The sequence below is a fragment of the Sus scrofa genome, chromosome 16 (assembly GCF_054392235.1).
Source record: "Sus scrofa isolate SSC_HxYL_T2T_F1_AM1 chromosome 16, Sscrofa_HxYL_maternal_Yorkshire_Landrace_v2.0, whole genome shotgun sequence".
NCBI classification, from domain to species: Eukaryota; Metazoa; Chordata; class Mammalia; order Artiodactyla; family Suidae; genus Sus; species Sus scrofa.
In genome coordinates this window covers 36,896,155-36,917,567 of record NC_139398.1, presented here as the reverse complement: position 1 = coordinate 36,917,567, position 21,413 = coordinate 36,896,155, and the positions used below count along the sequence as shown (strand labels likewise).

The 21,413-nt window shown below is 35.2% G+C and overlaps 1 protein-coding gene across 4 annotated transcripts in view; it reads left to right on the top strand.

The window, feature by feature from the left end:
- The window catches only part of DAB2 (DAB adaptor protein 2), a 942,412-nt gene that overhangs the window by 574,609 nt on the left and 346,390 nt on the right, over positions 1–21,413 (top strand). The window lies entirely within an intron of this gene.

Below are 21,413 nucleotides of genomic sequence, written 5' to 3'. Positions count from 1 at the left end.
CCCATCTGCATGTCTTCTTTGGATAAATATGTATGTAGGTCTTTTGCCTATTTTCTGATTGGGTTGTTTGGTTTTTTGTTATTGAGTTGTATGCACTGTTTATGTATTTTGGAAATTGGTCCTTTTTTGGTTATATCATTTGTATATATTTTCTCCTAGTCCATAAGTTGTCTTTTTATTTTGTTTATGGTTCCTTTTGCTGTCCTCCTGCACATTTTTATTATCCTTGCTTCATTCCCTTCCAGCTCCCCAACTCAGCACAGCAGAGGTGTGACCCAGCCTCCCCATCACCACCACTTTCCTCCCTACAAAAGGGTCCCCCATTTAAGTTCTATCCTGAGAGAGGAGGAAAGTTTATTTTTTTAAAAAAACATTACTTAAAATTGTGATTATTGACCTGCAGAAAACTTTTAATTCTGAATTGAGATTCTTCTTGTGAAAGAATTCATATAGGACTTACCATCTATAAATTAATGAAGAGAAAAGAAACCTTCTAAGGTATCCTGTCAAGTGCAGGGAAATATAATGCCAATTGGTTTTAAAGGAAAGTAAGGAGAAAAAGTAGGTGCTTTTCACCTTAACCTCTGCTAGCTCCTTATTTAACTCTGCTCTTCATCTTAATGAATATGTGTCGGGAGACATGTTTCTACAATATTTTCTTAGCCTCTCTGCTTCCATTATCTATGCTGAAAACTCCATCTTGTCCTGCTTTACTTTACCCCATATTCCTGCTTGAAAAACAGTCGCAGTGCTGATAAATGACTTAAGTTTAAGAACAAACACCTAAAGGCATAAGTTATTCATGTGGTCAGCTGAATGAGGACGTAATGTGTTGGTCTAAGCATGCTGGACCTGTGCAGATTGGCACACCGTTTGCACAGCATGATATGTCCTGTTAAAATAAGAGAAAGAGGAACATTATGGCCCTAAGTGGTTTATGAGTGGTCATTAGCAGAATATGCATCAGCAAGGAGAACTGAGGTGCAAATCTAGGTGCACTGGGTTGCCTCAGATAGGCATGCCATTTGCAGAGTACAGTAATGATTCCCTAGATGCTGTGCATGGATAGCTAAGCCAGGCTTCCTCAAATGCTGATGATTGTTAAATGCCTAAAGGTCAGAATAAAAGCTTAACCATCTATGTGGCTTTTAAAATAATAAAAGAGCTTTTAAAATAATAATAATAAAAAAAACTATATCCTGCACCTAAAACCACCTCCTCACTTGAGGTAATCCTAAAGAGCACAGTAAAAGCAGTGTAGTTTCTTGAGGTGGTGCTCTTGGTCCCTGAGACTTTGAGTCCCCCGGTTCCCACCTTTAATTAAGATAAATGTCTGTGTCTTGCTTTAACTTTTTCATAGCATCTGTTCTTCAGTGCTCACCTGCTGAGCTGGTCTTGGCAGATATGTAAATGTAAAAATAGATAGATAAGGAACTAGACATACAATTTCTAACCATCAGATATGTGTGTATGTGTGTGTATGTGTGTGTGTGTGTGTGTTTGTGTTTGTTTGTGTGAGCATCAGACTTCCCCTTGTGAAATCCAAATATATTTATAGAAAATAGAAATGATGTCATTTTTGAGATTGGGATCAATTTCTGCCTTCAAGGACTGAAATTGACTTTGGCAGAACTTGCTTTTGTTCTATCAGAATCATATGTTATATATACCCTTTACTAAGGTAGCTATCTAGTTTTATAGCACATGTGAGTCAGCATTCCCATGAGGGTCCATGTTGCACTGGGAGGAAAACTAACTCTCAGCAGTGAAAAGAGGAAGGAATCATATCATAATAAGAGATAAAAAGAAATCATAAACCTTTTTGCAATCTCAAGACAGAAAGATGGGTGTCATAAATGATATTTATATTAGTAGGTACATTAAACCTACACTCACACACACATATAGTGGATGTATGCCCTAACTCAGTGGTTCTATAAACTTAATGCCCACTATAGATAGGGCATCTCAGTGACAGAGCACCCCAACCAATAACTTGAGAATGAGCTACAAGTATCTCCATAATATATGAAGAGCTAGTTGAAATTTTAAAAAATAATAGAAAGAACCCAATAGATAAATGAACAAAGAATTAAAAAAATGTAAAATGTGAAAACATGCCCAAATACACTCAAACAAGACATGCATGAATTAAAAATATACTAATGTAGGAGTTCTCGTCGTGGTGCAGCAGAAACGAATCCGACTAGGAACCATGAGGTTGTGGGTTCAATCGCTGGCCTCACTCAGTGGCCATATGATCTGGCGTTGCTGTGAGCTGTGGTGTAGGTCACAGACACAGCTGAGATCTGTCATTGCTGTGGCTCTGGCGTAGGCCAGCACCAACAGCTCTGATTGGACCCCTAGCCTGGGAACCTCCATATGCTGCTGGTGTGGCCCTAAAAAGAGAAAAGACAAAAAATATATTAGTATATATACACTAATGTAAAGTCCAGAAATTTGATAACAGAGTCTGTTGGTAAAGCTGTGAGAAATACTCACATATGTAGTTAATGAGGAGTGTAGACTATTAAAATGTTATGAACATAAATCTAAAATTATGTGTATCAATTTTTACTGTATTTATAATGACAAAATTTGAAACCAACCGAAATGTCTACCAATAATAAACTGATTATATAAAGTTGTGATATATCATGCAAAGGAATTTGAGGATACTATTAAAAAAATGATGAGGGCCCATGTTCTGATGTGAAAACTATCCAAAGCACTGATAAAATATATGCATAACAAAGTATGGCATGTTTGTGTAAAATTTGGAAAAATGAGATGCTATATTCCTTGATATATATATATAAAGAAACCTTGGAAGTGTATATATGAGAGCAATAGAATCTTTGACTTATGGAAAATGCATGGGAACTTAAAGGGTGGGAATAGAAATGGCACATACCTTTTAATACACTTGCTAGTTTTTAAATCATGTTAGTGTATAACATTATAAAGAAGTTAAATTAAAAGAAACCATAACAAAGTAGAAGAGAAAAGGGATGAAAGGACAAAGAAATAAAACAGAAGAAGTTAATTCATTTGCTTTTCCAAGGACAGATGTTAGAATAAAGCCAGATTACAGAAATTTTCTCTCCCAAGATCTAAATGAACCAGAAACTGTAAAGTCTCAGTAGACATTCACCAGAAGAAATAGGTAGGACCTAATGTCATTTGAGAAATTGAGGAAAATAACCTATAGAAATGGCACTTAAAAGAGAAAGTTATTCAACAAAATCTTGAGAATTTGCATTTGTATCCCTGTGTTTTCAAACACAGGGAGCTCCATGAGTAGTTCTGCTCAGTTTGGGTCTGTGGTCAGTGGGCCATCATGACTGCAGAGCCTATTCTAGAGCCACAGCTGGACAAAGAAGCAAGTCCCTGCTCCCACCCAAAGGCTGTGCATAACCCCCAGCCCCATCAAACCAAGAAGCCTGACCAGAGATGCCAGGCAGCTGCAGAGAACATTCTACAGCCCACCGGGGCAGGGAGCAAGTCAGCAGCTCCACCTCAACTGCTGAGAAAGGCTAGGAGACCCATCTTCAAATGTACAGAAACCAAGGCAAGTATCACAAGGAATCAGGTAAACCTACCACCAGAGGAAACTAATGAAGGTTCAATAACTGTCTCTAAAGAAAAGATCCGTGAACTGATAATTCAGAATAATCCCCTCAAAGAAATTCAGTGAACTACAAGAAAACACAGAGAGCTAAGGAAGTGAAATTGTAACTGAGAAAAACAAACCTCATTCCATATTTGAGCTCTTCCTTTAGTTCTAACCTTTGCCCTCTGTTGCCTGTGCTTAGTCATGCTGGCGCTGTACCTTTATAAAAAAAAAAAAAAAAAATGTTGCCTATTGCCTGAAATATATATGATGGCTTGTTTTAAGGCTCTGCCTCCCAGGCTTGACTTTTAAGGGTATACTTATAGAGATTAAAAAGTTGCAGAACAAAGAAAACATTTGTCTTGTTGGAGGTTTATAGGAACATTGTGAACAAACCAAGGTGGACAGCTACCAGAACAAAGGAGTTCTGAGTCAGGCTAGCCCTGAGAAGTTTGCAACAGCCAGCCACACTCACTCCCCTTTTAGCATAAAAGAAGCCTGGATTCTAACTCTGGTAAGATGCTTCTTTGGGGTACCAGTCTGCCATCTTCTCAGTCTGCTGGCTTTCCAAATAAAGTGTCTATTCCTGGCACTATACTTTGTCTCTCAATTTGTTGGCCTGTTATGCAGCAAATAGTATGAGTTTGGACTTGGTAACAAAATCATGATACTATCTCAAAGAGATCTGCAACACCATATTTCTTGTAGCATTATTCTCAATAGTCAAGAGATGGAAGTAAACTAAATGTCTATCACTGTATGGATGGATAAAGAAAATGTGGATATATATATATGCAATGAAATATTATTCAACCACAAAAAGACAGAAAGACAGAAATCTTTCCATTTGGGACAGTATGGATGAAACTTGAAGGCACTGTGCTAAGTGAAATAAGTCATACAAAAACACATATTGTATGATCTCACCTATATGTAGAATCTAAAAATGCTGAGCTCACAGAAACAAAGTAGAATGGTGGTTGTCTGGGGCAGGGGTTGGGGGCTAATGAGATACTGGTCAAAGGGTACAAACTTCCAGTTATAAGATGAATAAATTCTGAGAAGCTAATGTATAGCATGGTGACCATAGTTGATAATACTGTGTTGTATATTTTCATGTTGCTAAGAGAGTAGTTCTTAAATGGTCTCACCACATACATGCACACACAAAATGGCAATTATGTGAAGTAATAGACGTGTCAACTAATCTTATTGTAATAATCATTTCACAATATTTACATGTATCAAATATTCACATCATATACTTTAAACTTACACCGTGTTATATTTCAGTTACATTTCAATGAAGCTACAAAAATTGAAATCAAAGAAAAGGTAATAAAATAATAGAATAAGAAAAATAATGATTATAGAACTAGGGAAACATCCTAACAAAAACTGAACTCTTACATATGTAATAAAATGAAGAACAAGAAGAGAAAGACATTCATGACAAAAAATATTTTATGAAAAAGTTTGGGATAATCAGTGTTTAACAGGAGGAAAAATACAAAGAAATTACAAGACAAGATGGTTTTCAATATGGAGGAGAAACAGAATTGAAACAATTGAAGCAAAATTGGTGTCCCTGTAATAGAGGGGTAAATAAATGCAGTTGAAGATATACTCAGAGAAAGAAGAAAATTCCCTAAGAAGAAGAAAAAAACTTAGTCTTCTATTCGAAATGATGCATTATAATCCAAAAAATACTGATGCAGAATAATCAATATTATAGTATATCCTGCTTGCTGTATTGAAGTAGAAAGAAAAATATCTTTGAATGTCTAAACAAACTAAGCAGTATATTTATAAAGGGATTTTTTTAAAAGTCTGGTCTCAGATTTTTATTTATTAAAAAATAATCATATAGGACATTCTGTGTATTTCCAGGCAGTGTTCTAAGTGTTTTACAACCATTGTCACAGTGACATTCAATTTGATAAGACAATGGAACTGTGACTCTTAACTCTGGAATTCAGGGAGGAAAAAAAAGAAAACTGTTATTCCAGATTTTTTATCTAACAAAGTAATAATTCACATTATAAAGGTAAGTGTTCAATGATTTTAAATAAAAGATTAAGGAATGTAACACCAGAACCCTTCTTGAAATATATTGTGGATTAAATCAGACTAATCAAGAGATGAATCAAGGAGTTCCCTGGTGGCCTAGAGGTTAAAGATCCAGCATTGTCATCGCTGTGGTTCAAGTCACTGCTCTGGCATGGGTTCAGTTGCTGGCCTGAGAACTTTCACATGCCGCAGCCACAGGTACAGCCAAAAAAAAAAAAAGAAAAAGAAAAAGAAAAAGAAAAAAATAGAGAGATGAATTAAAATGAAATACTCAGACATTGAGAAGCTTTGGGAAACAGAACTGGTAATAATCATTGAATCAACTAAACAGACAGCAAATATTAGACAACTCTAAGAATTATGTCTACAGAAATCTTAAAAAATTTAAAAGCAATAGTTATAATAAAACCAATAAAAATGAGACGGGGGAAGAAAGGGTTGAGAGAATGTAGGAACTTTAATTTCCTTTTGATATCAAAAATCAATTTTCAGAAAAGTGATAATTTTAAAGAAAAATATTGATTATAACCTTTTGTTTTTCATAATTGTTTCCTCCATCCTTCGGGTTGAAGAAGCATTGATCTGAGTGAAGTTCAGCATTTCCTTCACTTCAAATTCAGTTTCCTTATTCCATTAGGTTCAAGTACATTTAAACCTTAAAATTATATTAAAATTGTACATATAGAATGATAACAATATTATAAAAGTAATCCTGTCTATAGAGCTGGAGTATACATACCGTGTAAATTTGGCATGCTTCCTCTCCAACTTTCCATTAGTATGTTTTTTCATCTTTTTCTCTATATAAATGCACAGATGGTATTTGTAAAAATGCTGACCAAATGCTAATTATAGTTATTTTATAGTAATGGGATTTGGAGACATTTTTACACCGGATTTGTACTTTTTTGGGTTTGTTTGAATTTCCATAAAGAACTCATGTTTTTTAATTAAAATAATGATGCAATTATTTACGAGGAAAAAAGATACCATCTTGATACATGCCAGAAGGCTTTCAAAACTGTGACCACATTTCAAAAGAAAACATTAAACTATGCAACAGATAGCATTCTTCAAATGGAAGAGTCATTTTCTTGGTTTCTCCAAAAACCAAAATATATTTGTAACTAAAAAATAGCCACTTAGTCTGATATTGTTCATGTTTCTGAGATGGTAAAGTAAGATTATCCAACGAGTTCTGATGCTTCATACACAGTTGGGTCAGGGGATTTCCCTATATTTGCTTTTGAGTGGAATCATAAAAGTACAATTTTTTTAAAGAACTTAGGGGTCATGAAACCCCATTTTAGAGATGGGTAAAATAGGAGTTCCCGTCGTGGCGCAGTGGTTAACGAATCCGACTAGGAACCATGAGGTTGCGGGTTCGGTCCCTGCCCTTGCTCAGTGGGTTAACGATCCGGCATTGCCGTGAGCTGTGGTGTAGGTTGCAGACGCGGCTCGGATCCCACGTTGCTGTGGCTCTGGTGTAGGCTGGAGACTACAGCTCCGATTAGATCCCTAGCCTGGGAACCTCCATATGCCGCGGGAGCGGCCCAAGAAATAGCAAAAAGACAAAAAAAAAAAAAAAAAAAAAAGAGATGGGTAAAATAAACCTGAAAAGCTTAGTGATTTTTACAGTAAGGTACAACACTAAGTTAACTGAGGAGCCTGTTTTAAGACTTTCCATCTGAAGTCAGCCTGTTAGCCACACTGCTATATTACATATTTGATTTTTTTTCGTAACATAGAGATGAATGTGTCACCAAATGAAAATACTGTGTCATCTGAGTATATAAAATTAATTGACCATGTGTTCTTTTAAGTTACCTTTAATTAAGTCAAAGCTTTAAAATGCAATGAGACATAAATTCACAGGAAAGTGAATTCATTACCTATTCACTATTATGTCAACAAGATTACTATTGAGAGAGAAGGTAATTTGGGGGGGGGTTGTTTGTATTTTGTAAATTTGTTCTAATTACCTTTATTACTTTGGAATATTAAAGGAAAAGATTATGACTCAAGAATCAGGACCTAGCAGTTTAAATCCTTGGCTTTATGAAAGAAGTTTCTTTTTCCAGATAGGATAATGGGGCCATCCTTCGTTTATGAAAGCCAACAGGAATCTGGAAAATAGTTTGTAGAAAATAAACTTCCCAATCCAAAAATCTGGTCACTGTGCCAAGGACCCTGTGAGCATCAGTGAGGACCAGCAGGAGAGGAAGTGGATCATCATGTTTGGGGACATCAACTCACGAGCCTGAGTCATGGCTGTAGGCCTCCCATGAAGTAGCTGGAGCCTCTGTCACCAATTCACTTTTTTCCAGTATGAACAGAGGAATATTCATCTGTTTCTGTGGTGATGGAGTCTTTCACAATATCCTCTGGCCAAAGAAATGTAACCACAGCCATAATGATTTCAGACTCAAACTATTTCAGCAGCAGCAACAACAGTGAAAACTCGGCAGTGACCAATTCCCAAATAAACTCATGTGAATGCTTCATATTAGCTAATTGTCAAGGGGATTTTTATGGGAAACCATATCAAGAATGTTACAGAGCTACTTAAGACACTGTTTTCCCTTGCTTGGATCTAAGGGAGAAATGGAATGCTAGGGCAGTAGAATTTATGCATCAGAGAGTGGGGAGAGAAATAGGAGGATTCTCAGAGGGTCTTAGTCTTTGGCCTTGACGCTCATGAATCCCATGACTCTGAGTCACCCAAGTCCTTGGATATGGGCTCTCTTCCCCTCCCCTTTATTCACTTCTGCCACCACCTCCCACTCATTAGAAAAGAGACAATATGCTAGATAAATATTACTCAAACTTTCTTCTGTGACATTCATAGCAGATGACTTTCGCATGTGTGACAATCTCCCATGAGCATATCCATATTTTGACATAAAAGAAAATCTGATGGGAAATAAAGCAAATAATGCTACAGACAGAGCAAGGCACATAAAAAATAGACCACTGGATGTGTTGAATTCCCAGTGTATTAACTAGCACTCCACCCCTTCTCTACCACTGAAGAAAATACTGGAGTGCACGTGACTGAGAAGAGTGCTAGTATAAGGGTAAATTTGGTTCCACACTAATTTATTTGCCAATAAATTAAGGCTAATTGTCTTTAGATACAATGAGTTTCCACAAATCATTAAAAAAAAAAAACTAACAGCTTTTCTAAAAAGAGCAAAATGAAAAGCAGGATATTTTGAAAAACAACTATAATGTCTATAAAATTACTTAAAAGTTCTTAAAATAACTCACTGCTTAAGAAACCAAAAATGACTGGAAGAACAATTTATGAATTTTTTTAGAATTTAGTAATGCATGCAGTTGTCTAGGACATGAATAAACAGAAACTCCTATATGAAAATGTAATTGGCTTAGCCTTTGGAAAGATTTTGATGATATACATCAAAATGTTTAATGTATGTATCATTTGATACATCAATTCCCTTTCTCACAATTCATCATACAAATACACTTGCTAAATTGTTTGAATTACATCATACTTTTTGCAAAAATACAAGTAGCTTTTGTCTAATGAAAGACTCAAAACTGGATTTAGTAAATTTAAATTAAGTTTTAGCTCATCTCACTAACTGTGGGAACTTAATCAAATCACTTGAACTTCTTTGATTCTCAGTATCATTTTGTATTTTCTAATAATATCTACTTCACAGGATAATTACAAAGGTTAAACAACATATCTTTGGAAAGTCCAAATTATCAGTAATGTTTTAATCAACACTACAGTAACTAAAACATCAAGACTGCAGTTACATACAACTTTGTGAAAATAATCAAATACATAAATCTTTTAGAAATAAGACAGAAAGGATACTTTATTAAAATAATTTGCCCTTGGGTTGCTTCATATAAATTGTGTTAATCGTACATTTCAATAATATGCTATAAAAATGTGAGGTAATTTTTAAAAATTTTATTGGAGTATTGTTGACTTACAATGTATTAGTTTCGGGTGTAGAGCAAAGTGAAATCAGTTCACATATACATATATCCATTCTGTTTTCCCATACAGCTTATTACAGAGTATTGAGTAGATTTCCTTGTGCTATACAGTAGGTCATTGTTAGTTATCTATTCCGTGTATAATAGTGTGCATATATTAATCCCAGACTCCTAATTTATCCCTCCCCACCACAGTTTCCCCTTTAGTAACAAGTTTTATTTCAAAATACGTGTTTGTTTCTGTTTTATAGATAAGTTATTTTGCATCATTTCATTAGATTCCACATATAAGTGACATCATATAATATTTGTCTTTCTCTGTCTGACCTACTTCACTTAGCACAGTAATCTCTAGGTCCATCCCTGTTGCTGCAAATGGCCTTGTTTCATTCTTTTTTATGGCTGATTAATAGTCCATTGTATATATGTACATCTTCTTTATCCATTCCTCTGTTTGATGAACATCTAGGTTGCTTCCATGTCTTGGCAACTACAAATAGTCCTACAGTGTACACTGAGGGGCATGTATCTTTTTGAATTATGGTTTTCTCCAAATATATGCCCAGGAGTGAGGTTGCTGGATCATATGGTAGTTCTGTATTTAGTTTTTGAAGGAACCCCCATCCTATTCTCCATATGGTTGCCCCAGTTTACATTCTCACCAACATGATAGGAGAGTTCCCCTTTCTCCACACACTCTCCAACATTTGTTTTTTAAAAATCAGTTTAAATAGAATATATGGGATACACATCAACTAGAAAGAAAGTAGATATATTAAATCTTTGTGAGATGGACTTTAAATATAATACGAAAACATAACTCCAAAATAAAATGCTTTTCTACCTGTTACTGAAATGAAAAACATTAGTCTCATGTTGGAAAAACTAAATTGAAGTGAATTGCTTTATATTAGAAAAAACAACTGTGGAAATCTTTAGAGACGAATATTGGAGAACTGTAATAAAAGTAGTGGGAAGGAAGACTCTTCTAGGAGGCTGTGTATTATTTAAAAGTGAATCGTACTGAGAACACTGCTTCTCCAAGCATCTCAGTGTCAGAGGCTAAATTAATACTGAAAGGGGATTTATCAGTTTCTTTAAGAATCTATAAATTTTAAACCTAATTAAATCAGCCAACAGGACACCTGGGCCACATTAACCAACTAAGTAAAAACTTAATATTGTTCTCCTAATGAATAGTGCTGCTGATTTAAAATCAACTCTCTTTAATTTCCAGCTAGGACAGCGTTTCCCATATTCCGTGCTGTGGAATGAATGCTGGGCAGAAGCACATTCTTTCCAGGAAATATTTAACAAGTACTATACACATACACACGTTCACAGTGCGTGCGCTATGATTAAAAAGTGTTTGGGAAGCACAGTATGTTGTAATTTCCCTCTTTTTTTTTTTTTTTTTTTTTTTTTGTCTTTCTGTCTTTAGGGCCGTACCCGCGGCATATGGAGGTTCACAGGCTAAGGGTCCAATTGGAGCTGAAGCCACCGGCCTGTGCCACAGCCACTACAAGGCTGGATCTGAGCTGTGTTTGCGACCTATACCACAGCTCACAGCAATGCTGGATCCTTAACCCACTGAGCGAAGCCAGGGATCAAACCCGTGTCTTCATAGATACTAGTTGGGTTCATTAACTGCTGAGCCAGGATGGGAACTCCCCAGTAATTTCCCTCTTGAGGGTTCCTAAAGTTTATTGGCTTTAAAAGAGGATGATTATTGTAAAGAAAAATGGGAAGGTACAACTTAGATGTACCTAATCTTGCTGGAATCCAAAATTCTTTTGTTCTTAACACAGTTGCTAAATTTCCAGAAGGCAGTAAAATGTGTGGGATATCAGTTAGGGAGATGGTGTTATGGGAATTTAAAACATAGCCGCATAAACAATATTTTCAAATGGACTCTATATTATGCTCAAACTCAGAGCTTTAAAATATATTTTTTCTAGAATTGAGGGTCATAAAAAATTTGTCCCCATGGAGCGACATTTTTTAGCTTTTAGCAGATAATGTAACACAGAAAATAAGAAATGTGGCCTCTTATTTGTTAACTACTGCATGTCATGCACTGTTCTAGGCAATGGGGCTACAGCCTTGCCAGAACAGACAAAAGCCTCAGCCCTCATGTATCCAATCTACAGAAAACAAGTTATTATGGGGACTTTAAAGACTGCTGATTAAGTTAAATGACAAGATATTTTAAGTTATTTGTGGGATTATTTTTTAATGAGTGAAGCAACTTAAGAGTTTCCTAAGCGTATGTCATGGCTTTTTGCCTATCTTGCGCTCATTTTCCTTCAGCATTTTAAAACATTTTGTAAATTTACCATCTTAACCATTTTGTGTGTGTGTATTTTTTTTTTTTTTTTAGAGCTGCATCTGCAAATATGGAAGTTCCCAGGCTAGGGGTTGAATCAGAGCTGCAGCTGCTGGCCTATGCCATAGCCACAGCAATGTCAGATCTGAGCTAAGTCTGAGATCTAGGCCACAGTTTGTGGCAACACTGGATCCTTAACCCACTGAGCGAGGCCAGGGATCGAACCCACATGCTTGTGGATACTAGTAGGTTTGTAACCTGCTGAGCCATGATGGGAACTCCTTAACCATTTTAAAAATGCACATTTGTACAATCAATCTCCAGAACTCTTTTCATCTTGCAAAACTGGATTTTGCCTGTTTTGAATCCATCATATTTTCAGGTACTCTAAAAGAATTACCAAAAAAATAATAATAATTAAGAAAGAAAGAAAAAAAGAAATAGGTCTTGAATAATTTGTGTGTATATAGAAATGTATGAAAATCAAAAGCCTTTCGTATGATCTAATATGATAAATCTGACTGAAAATAATAGCTTAAAAAATTCCTGCTTCTAAATTTCTTTCTGTAATATCATTTACTTTGTAATTCCCTATTCAGATGCACAGTTTATTGTGAAGCTTTTGATAACTTAGCACTGGCCTACAACACAAGCAGGTCTGAAGCAGCTTGAGACTACATCCAGAATCATCTAACTCTAATTTACAGCCAATATTATGATTTAGAAGTGTGATAAGTTATCAGCTGCCACATCAATAATTCCAATTTGCTGCTTTTAGAATTATAGCAGCATAAATAAGAAACCAACTATGCTGATTGCATCATTCTACCGAGCATTCAACACAAGTGACAGAATACTACTCAAAGACATAGGAAAGCATATGCTATAGCTGAAGCTCCTCAGTATTTCCTACAAACTGAACCAATTTCCACTTTTTTTAAACTAGAGTCAAATAAGTAGCTATCATACTCTTATAAACATCTTGAGAAATGATTGCAATTTAGTCTATTATTATCTACCCTTATTCCAGTTCATTTTTTCATTGTTCAAAAATGCTTAAATTTACATCTCAGCAACCTCAACAATTTGTCTACTTTTCCAAATGGCTTGTGAGATAGCAATCAAATTCCAACATATAAAGATGAACAAAATTTGTGTATACGCTTGAAATAATTTCTATACTCTTAAATTTGTTGAGGTTAGTTTCATGTCCCAGTGTGTGGTCAATCCTAGAGAATGTTCCATGTACACTTGAATGTATATTCTGATTTTCTTTTTGGATGTAATGTATATGACAGGGAGAGTTACTCAATAAACTAAGTTAAAAGTAAAATCTCATTTGTATCATTAATTTGCTAGATGAATTTACTCATAATCTAGACTATATTCAGCAAATATTTACCATAAGGCTGTATTGGTTGGCTACAATTGGTATCTTTATTAGATGGCTGTGCTGCACATTCTGATTGGTCTCTGACTATGTCATTCTGTTTTTGTTTTTGTTTTTTTTTTAATCACTTAGAATCTCACTACTGCTGATAATGTATAACTAACTTCTCAATACCCCTGTTCTCATCTCTAAGTTACTTAGCGCAGTAGTTAGTAGTGAGTAATTATTTGCCTGTTTGATTGTTTGATTTTCTATTTCAGGAATTCACAAGTTAGAGGTCTTTATCCTCATCACCATAGAACCTATCCTCCTCCATAGATCTGAAGACATTAATGAAATCAAATGTAGCTACTTCCTTCAATAGGTAGGGACCCCTTTTATATCATGGTGTTAAAAAAAAAACTTGAAAATTCTATTTATTTTATAATATTAAGTTTGTCAAGATCTGTCCCCGAAATGGTTTATTTCAAGTTTCATTTTCAGCAATCCAAGCTTTCACTAGCTGAGAATGCTCCAGGATTTCAGAGGATAGAACTTCTTACTTCATTTGAGTTGCTTAAGTCAGATATTTCTTTTAATGTGACAGGGTTGCCACTTTTTGTCCTGTCTGAAAGACCTTTCCCTGAATTTCATTGTGTTTCAAAATCATCTTCAAACAGACAACCACAGACATTTGCAATTTCTGGCGTTCAAAAGCTTTCTTCACATTTAGGCACTAGAAAGTTATTACATTCCAACTCATTTCCAGTTCCCAGGCTTACTGAATTACTGACTCATGCTGACTCATAGATGGGTCTTATCCCTGGATGCTTCTTATTTATAACCTGAACTAAATTCTCAAGTAATTTCTTTAAAATGTTTTTAAGAAAATAAAACACAAAGAGAAAAAGCTACTGTTTGCAGCTTCGATTGATATTTTGAGTTTTATGTCTCATTTACTGGAAATATCTCAAGTGAGGCTGAAAAATGCCATGATATAAATGTCATATATTAAAAAATTCCCCTGAACTATTATAATACCATTTGAAATTTATATAGTAAAATATTTCCTATACATTACTTCATCTAAACCATATAATAGCCCTGTTTTGCATGTAGAATATACTTCTGCTATCATAAGACCTAGCTCTAAGTTTCTATTCTTGGACATCATTCCACAGTTGTGACCACTCTAACCATTTTCTAGTGTCAGAAACTGCCTGACCAAAGTGCCTATTTACCTCTATCTATGAATTTGAATGGACCCACATTCTGAGATCTGCTACGACCCAAAGCCAAAAAAACATGTAGGTACCTCCTGTCTAACCAGGTGTGTGGCTCAGTACTAACAATGACCCTGGTTGTAGCTGGGGGTCAGCAGGAACTATTGTAAGACTCCCCCCGCCCCCTCATTTCTAGTCCCTGGTACTCAGATCCTTACTTGGGCCATTTTGACCATCCTGCTAATTCCATGGCTCTGCTGCCTAAATTGCCAATTCAATCTCTGACCCTTGGCAAAAATAAATAAATAAATAAATAAAAGGGGGGGTTGCTTTCTTAGGAAACTAAGAAAGTGGACAAGACTGTAAGGTTTCTCTGGACCAGTCTCCACATTCTCAGCTGAATTTCTTCTTTACCAATGGGTTCAGCAAATGAGAAAGTTTTTCCATGTTGATATGTTCTTTGTGGTGCTGGTGTTCTCAAAAATAGACTCGTGCATGGACACATCAGAGAATTAAGAATTAAACATTAAATTTTAGATATTGTGAACCCTAAGCAGAAACGCAACATTGAGCTGTGGAAATATGGAATGAGTACTTTAGCAAAGACTTTCCTGTTTCTTGTGGTATGCACTCATTAGCCAATATGAACAATCAGGGAAGACCGATGACCAAATGATCATTCCTCAGACCTCATGTATTTTAATGTATCAGCAGTATTTGACACAGCTGCTTGCTATCATCCATCTCCTGGATTATTGCAATAGTCTTCTAACTGGTGTCTCTATTTCAAGTATACTGGTTGATCTAATAAAATTGCACAGTAATTATATAGAATCTTTCCAAGGGCTAGAGATTGAATTGATGATTAAGAAGCAGGGCAAATTAATCAGGCAATGAAATTAGCAGGAAGGTAGAAAGGGCCTCATGTAAGGATCTGAGTACTAGAAACTAGGAACAAACGCTGAATAGTAACCTCTGCTCATTGGCAGCAGGATGATTGCTACCAGTAAACATATAAATACCTCTTATCTACTTATTATTCTAAATCTTCTTTCATGGAGCCTGTAAAATATCAGCAATTAATCAAATTATTTAGAAAGACAGGGACCCACAAAAATTTTTTGCCGTATGACCAATGGTTGACCCTGACTGAAATTCTGCATCAGTCCATAAAATAGGACATTTTAAAATAACTTTTCTGCCCAGAGTGGACCTTTTGGCAGGCTCTCTACTGCTGGCACCTGCCCTGATGCTGGGTACACCACTATCTCAGATGCTATGCACCTGCTGTTCTTTTCTTTCTTTCTTTTTCTTTCTTTCTTTCTTTTTCTTTCTTTCTTTCTTTTTCTTTCTTTCTTTTTCTTTCTTTCTTTCTTTTTCTTTCTTCCTTCCTTCCTTCCTTCCTTCCTTCCTTCCTTCCTTCCTTCCTTCCTTCCTTCCTTCCTTCCTTCCTTCTTTCTTTCTTTCTTTCTTTCTTTCTTTCTTTCTTTCTTTCTTTCTTTCTTTCTTTCTTTCTTTCTTTCTTTCTTTCTTTCTTTCTTTCTTTCTGGTGGAGATGCCAGGGAATGAATGCACCTGCTGTTCTTAGGCAACCCTTGCACTAAGCATGGACAGATGTCTCATCTTCTTCAGATCTTACTCAAATGTCAACTCTTCAGCAAAAGTTCTCCCCCACTGTCCTATTTACTAAAACTACTATTTCCATTCTCTTCATCATTGTTCCTGATCACCATTTTAAGTATTTACTTGCTTCTCTATTGTTTGTGTCTCCCTACCAGCCTATATATAAGGATTTTTATCAGTTTATTCACTGCTCTGTCCTCAGTTATTAAAGAATATATTTGCTGAGTGAACAATGGAATGTTTAAATACATGGGTGAATGAATTATGACTGGACTTCACTTTGAAGTATTTATTCAACTCCACACCCTTCAAAAATTCCCATGTATAAAACCCAATGTACAAATTGATTTCTTTCTAAAAATATATCAGAAGTTCCAGTCATGGTGCAGCAGTTAACAAATCCAACTAGGAACCATTAGGTTGCGGTTTCGATCCCTGGCCTAGCTCAGTGGGTTAAGGATCCAGCGTTGCCATGAGCTGTGGTATAGGTTGCGGACACAGCTTGGATCTGGCTTTGCTGTGGCTGTGGCACGGGCCCACAGCTCTAGCTCCTATTAAACCCCTAGCCTGAGAACCTCCATATGCCGTGGGTGCGGCCCTAAAAAGCAAATAAAAAAGTAAAAATATATCAAGTTACAATGAAGAATAAGTCAGCATTAGAGTTAAAAATATTTTCAGTGAAAATTTTACAAAAGGTGATTTTTTGGTCTTCTGTATGAATCATTAATATTCTAGCCATCTTCTTAAAATCCTGGAAAAAAGCAATCAGTTTCAAAACTATTTGTAGCTTTTTGTTTTATTTTATCACAAAATGTAAATTTTGGGGCTTATATTGAATTAGTCAATTTCTAGATTTTCTCTTCTTCCAATTTTGGACTATATAGGTTGGTTTTCATTTATTTCATTCTAGCCTTAAAACCTCTTATCCTAACTCATATTGTTTTGTGGTTACTATATCTATAGAATCACTTTTATATCGTGGTAAGTTCAGGATAATGCTTAATGATATTTTCTATGAAAGATATTCCAAGAGAACATGCATGGTTATGCAATAGATGTAAAACTTTGTTAAACACTTTCTCATTAAAGCGAAAAACTACCAAAAATCACTTTATTTGATTCCATCATATTTGTTTCAGAGGATAAAGTGGTATTTGCAGTTCCCATGACTATTTTAAAAAATATTTCAGAGTGGTAGTAATAAAAGGCATTGTGTACTTCAAGTACAAAATTTGATTTTCATATTTTCGTCTTTTTTCTCCCTTGGCATGGCTGGTGCTGGCATAAATCAACTTTAAAAAACACACTATGACATTTTAAATTTAAGACTAATGTTAGCAACAAAATATGATTTCAGACTGATTTTGGAACTCAGGAAACAAAACTCTTCAGCAGTAAAGAACATTTAATTTTTCAGCGTTTCCAGTAATACAGTTTTTTTTCTTTAAAGAAAAATGACTTTCTAATATAAAGTCAGTCAGTAGAATTTGAATGCTAAGCTCTTTAGGAGTGGTAGTCCTTGCTCAGTCTTGGACACATTGGTCTGTGATATAACCAGTGGCATAATTTTGAAGACAAATGGACCACATCCAAAGGAGAGATACGTGATTCTTCATCTAGGATATATGGGATTTGACCATTTATTCTTTTTTTTTTTTTTTTTGGTCTTTTTAGGGCCGCACCTGCGGCATATAGAGATATTTCCAGGCTAGGGGTCTAATTGGAGCTGCAGGTGCCAGCCTAGGCCAGCTCCACAGCAACCCCAGATCCAAGCCACATCTGCGACCTACACCACAGCTCACAGAACACCAGATCCTTAACCCACTGAGCAAGGCCAGCGATCTAACCTGTAACCTCATGGTTACTAGTCGGATTCGTTTCTGCTGTGCCAAGATGGGAACTCCTGACCATTTATTCTTAATTAAATATTTTTATGACCTAGCCACTTAAAACTTAAATTAATAACTTAAATTTTTAAAAGATTAGAAGGAAGGCCAATTATATGTGTAGTATTATAGGCAGATATGAGTGACAACTGCAGCTACTACTTTTGTATAATAGTTAAGAGTTTGAGTTTTGGTATCAAATTACACTGCCATTTAGTTGCTGTGTAGCCTTGGGTAAATTTTCTAACTACTGTTTGTGATATTGTTATTGCTATAATTTTCATTATTTTTATTATCATGTTTTTAGGACTTTTAAGCAAATCAGAATACTTCTTTCTATACAATATTTATCAAATAATAATTAAAACTGTGGACTTCTGGGAAATAACAGGGCTTTCTGAAAATAAAGTAATTAATAATAATTTCTCAAAGCCCACAATGATGTGATTTCAGTAAAATATAAAATGTAGAAATATAAATCTCTGCTTAGCAAGGCCAAGACGAATTTGGAGCTCTGGAGAGCCAGAAAAGCATCATGAAAGAACCATGACGAAATTATGACCTAGAAATTATGACAGGTGCTGGTGGCAGTGGGCACTATTAATTCCCTGTGAGGGGAACCACAGACGTAGCTTAAGGCACAACTTTGCTGAGTAACATATCAAAATATTGGATGTTTAGACTACATTTAAGGAAAATTTTATAAGTTTGAGAATTCATGGTTTCTAGAGGTTTTCTGGGTAATTTAGCTACTCAGGCTTATTCATTTCTTACCTTTAAAAGGGGCCGAAGGTCATGTGATGATTTAGTCAATAGATGAACAGTCTCTAAATCGTTTTGTTTTTTAACTGCTAAAGGAATATTGAAGAAAATATCCCACACACATTTACAAGTTCGTTATCAGTAACTTTTCAACAAAAGTATAATTAGCTGCAAAGGATATGAATTCTAGCATATTGTAAATATTGACTTTTAAAAGAAAGCTATTATGATACTCTTAAAAAAATTGAACAAATATATTTTTATTTGAATTACTACTTTTTTGTTAAAGTATAGTGTATTTATAATGTTGTGCCAATTTCTGCTGTACAGCAAAGTGATATATATTTTTAAAATATTTTTTCCATCATGGTCTATCCCAGGATATCAGATATATTTCCCAGGGCTATCCAGTAGGGCCTTATTGTTTATCCATTCTAAATGTAATAGTTTGCATCTACTAACCCTGAACTCCCAGTCCCTCCCACTCCCTCCCCCTCCCCTTGTCAACCACAAGTCTATTCTCTATGTCTCTGAGTCTCTTTCTGTTTGGTAGATAGGTTCATTCATGCCATATTTTAGATTCCACATATAAGCGATATTATATGGTATTTGTCCTTTTCTTTCTGACTTACTTCACTTAGTGTGGTAATCTGTAGTTGCATCCATGTTGCTGCAAATGACATTATTTTGTTCTTCTTTATGGCTATTCCATTGTATATATGTACCACATCTTCTTATATGATCCAGCAATCCCACTCCTGGGCATATAGCCAGACAATACTATAATTCACTTTGCTGTGCAGCAGAAATTGGGACAACATTGTAAGTCAACTATACTTTAACTTAAAAAAGAAGATACATACACCCCTGTTTCATTGTAGCAGTATTCACAATAGCCAAGATATGGAAACCTAAATGTCCATCCATAGATGAATAAATTAAGAAGACGTGGTATACATGTATTATAATACCCAAATATATCTACTTCAGTCTAAATAAATACAATGATGATTGAGTCCTCACCATTATCATTTACAAATACATAAATAATATCTTCAGTAGTCTTAACTTTATCTCACTTTCATGAGCTACAATTTTCATCCTAGTTCCCACATATTGTTTTATCCTAATGTAATATCATTTCATGCTTGCAAATCTTATGCTGACCACTCATACTTCTATTTAAGAAAAATATGTACGTATCAAAATTAAAATTTTTAAATTCTGTGACCTGCAAATCTCTGTTATAAAAAATTTCTTCTGTATTAAAAAGTCATTGCAATTATTTACTTCATAATTGATCTAATTGCTATAAACTTGAAACAAAATACTAATCATAAAAAGTATTTTTGGAAATGTATCTGCTGTTGATTTATGTTCATTTATTCACTAATGAGTTAATATATTTATGCATAACGTTAGTTTTGCTAGATTAGACAGAATAAGTTCTATTCCTATTTTTTACTTTTATAGATGTTAGGTCTGAGAAATTATGTGCACAAACTAAATAAAAATGCAAAGAGTTTTCCTAGTACATTATCAATCAATTCTTTACATTTCATCCAAGTTTTATGCCAAATGCCACTTAGCAATTTTTCACCAAAAAAAAATTTTCGTGATGAATTATCTGACATTTTTATTATGTTTTCCTTCAGTGCTCTTAAAAGAATTGAAAACTACCAGACTTGCAAAAATGATTTCTTACCTCTTTCATTAGTTACTCATTTTTGCATCACTCTCACTGATATTTCAAGTTATTTCTTTTCCTTTTTTTTTTTCAGGGCCACACCTGCAGCCTATGGAAGTTCCCAGGCTAGGGGTCAAATTGGAGCTGTAGCTGCCAGCTATGCCACAGCCACAGCAAGACCAGATCCAAGCCTCATCTGCGACCTATGCCGCAGCTCATGGCAATGCTAGATCCTTAACCCACTGAGTGAGGCTAGGGAGCGAACCTGCATCCTCATAGGTACTAGTTGTGTTCATTACCATTGAGCCACAATGAGAACTCCTCAAATTATTTCTTTGTATTTAGTGCTACAAAAGTTTTAATACACAGAGAGCATGAACTAAGGTACTGAATATTGGTGAGAGGTGTGCCTTTAATGTGTAAAAATGAGGGAAGAATGATTTTTGAGGGGGCTATTTGGACCACAGATGAGATCTCAGGGAGATATATTCTAGAAGATAAATTTTGGGAGTAAACGTTGAAGTGGCAATAACCGATTATCTTAAAACTACCCATTAAAAGTATTATTCTTGCCCTCCTACCACATGGAAAAATTGTATATACCCCTGGGTTGTATGTACCACAGTGTAATGAATGCTGTTTTTGAACAAGTCTGAAAATAATAATGAATATTTAGTGTAGAATAAAAGTCCCTAAAAATATGACTTGAGGAGTTCCCTGGTGGCCTAACACGTAAGGTTCTGGTGTTGTCATTGCTGTGGCATGGGTCACTGAGGTGGCTCAGCTTCAACCCCTGGCCCAGGAATGTCCACATGTTGTAGGAACAGCTGAAAAAAAAAAGAAAGAAAGAAAGAATAAATCTGATTTTATATATAT